We start from the raw sequence: 2,520 nt of genomic DNA, 5'->3' as shown, positions 1-2,520 counted from the left end.
TTTTTTTTTATAAAAACATTTTATATAAGTATATATGAGTTGTTTACGATAAAATTTGTATTTTTTTTTTAAGTTTATGTTAACTGATATTATGCAGATTTTTACAGATTTATATCTATTTATAACATAGAAAATGAGTGACATAAACAAATTCAACACAGAATAAATAAACACAATCTTTCGTCTTTTTCTGTTTGATTTTATGTCAGGAAAAACATTCTGACATGTTTATGGCTTAAAGTTAAAGTTTCAAATAAAAATATATGGCCCTGTATTTGATTTTCATTATAGTTTAAGCCTTTAAATTCCTCCATCCCTGACATTTTTAGCAGCGATTATACTACTAATAAACATTACTTTCCTCTATCATAAAAAATGTTTTAAAATAGAAAAATACACGTAATTTATACTTTAATGACAAATATATAAAGTTTTTATCATAAATTTTTAATCAAATTGGGTAAAACTTGCAAATAAATATAAAATAAACATATCATTCCTCTTCTTGGATCTTATTCAAATATATATTTATTTATTATAGTAAATGTAATTTTAAAGATTTATATTTCATTAAATTTTAGTTTAGAAATGTTTTCCAGTACTTTAAAATGTTTTAGAATTTAGTAATTTCACGCTCTAAATCTCTCTATGTTAATGCTTTCAATTCATCAAAAAAAAAAAAAATTAGTTAAATATTTAAATTTATTTTATAAATTAATTTTTAATAAGTATAAAATCATTTTTAATTGTTATAAAATATAATTTTTTTAAAATTAATTAATTAAAATTTTATTTTTATAAATTTCAGAAGCTGGCAATTTTTACTTTTCTGGTTGTTGTAGAATAACAGAGGAAAGTATGTCCCTATTGTAATTGTAACTAAAAAATATTTTAATACGTTACTCAATGTTTTAAGGGTCCCCTGATACCAAAAATACCAATAAATAAAATAAAATAAAGAGTACAAAATGCTTTCTGTATGTGTATATACGTGTGTTTGTGTGTGTGCACACACGTGCTCTGGTCCCCGTTTTGCTTTATATCTCACCACCCCATGGACCAAAACTTTTGAAATTCAGCGTAAATACTTCTCTATATGGGACATTGATGCTACTAGATTTTATAAATTATAACTGTTGTAGGAGGAGAGATAAAAGAATAGGGGTCAGCCTTCATAAAAATTTACTCGTTAAGTTTTTAGCTTATTAAAATCATATATTATTGGCATTTATGATTTTTTTTTAAATTCACCCTACCCTAAAAATAAAGGCTTAACCTCCTGTTTGAGTGGCGGAAAAGACGCGTAAGAGCCCTTATCAGTTTTATAACAATTGAATTCTCTTTAATCTTTAATCTCAAAAGACACTGTGACCATTTGGCTTCTTGCAATTGTCACAAAAATACAGAACGGTTTCATATATTTTTGGTACATTAAATCATCTAAACGGTTCGTACAGAATATGTTATACTAGTGTCTACTTACACGAATATTATAGAAAAATAAAAGAAAAAAATCTATAATATTATTCATCTAAAAATCTCTTTCAGTTACATTTTAAACAAATTGAAGAAATGTAAAAAGCTTTTACGATTTACAAAATTTTGCATTATTCACGAAAAAAAATCAATTTTAGAAGACGACAAAATCAGTCAATAGAGAAAATTTATTCTTATATGACGAGTTTTTTAATATTAACAAGTGAACGAGTGAATTCTCATGATACTTTGACGAATTCACTTTATCCGAATGATCGATAGATTAAAATGTATTGAAAAAAAATACCTTAGAAAATGTTTTAAAAAAAACATTTAAAATTAAAAATGTTCCTCTCTTTTTAATTCAAAATTGAAAAATAAATTAAATATTCTAAGTTTTAATCACCGTTTATCCGGCTTTTCGATCAACCTCATAAACGGGCTTTGCCACGTAGTGTTTTCTTTACGTTTCTAACACCAAAATAGGGACCAGTTTCACTTAGAAAGAAATAACTAGTTTAAAAATAACGAAAAATCGAGTTTAGTTGTTAACCATTAAAATCTGGTGACCAGAATTTTCCGTTTTCTCAGGTTTATATTTTATAAAACATTCGTTGTTATGAACGCATTTGATACACAGTCTTATTCTTTTTTCCGCGTTAGACAGGTTTCTGCTTTGTAGAGGGTCCGTTTTACACAGGTTTTAATGTAATCAAATATATAATTTTTGAATCTATAACTTACAAAACAATTTATTGATATTATTATATATTTTTCCTTCGAAAAATTCTTTTTAAATTCAATAAATTGTTACAAACTTTTAAAAAATGTATTATATTATTATCATTATTATTATTCGAAGAGAGGAACACTGCACCAATTTTCTCTGGCAATTTAATCCAAATATTTTTATATCAAATCGATATCTATGCAAACAATTTGGACATGAATATGAACTGCTGTTCGATTTTCTACCTTAGTAAATTCACTCCTAACAAAAGCATTTATTGGCACGCTACTTTTCGTTTATTCGCAGCAATAATT

The sequence above is a fragment of the Centruroides sculpturatus genome, unplaced genomic scaffold, assembly GCF_000671375.1.
Source record: "Centruroides sculpturatus isolate CEXI.00-Female unplaced genomic scaffold, Cexi_2.0 scaffold59, whole genome shotgun sequence".
NCBI lineage: Eukaryota > Metazoa > Arthropoda > Arachnida > Scorpiones > Buthidae > Centruroides > Centruroides sculpturatus.
This window is presented reverse-complemented; position numbering follows the sequence as displayed.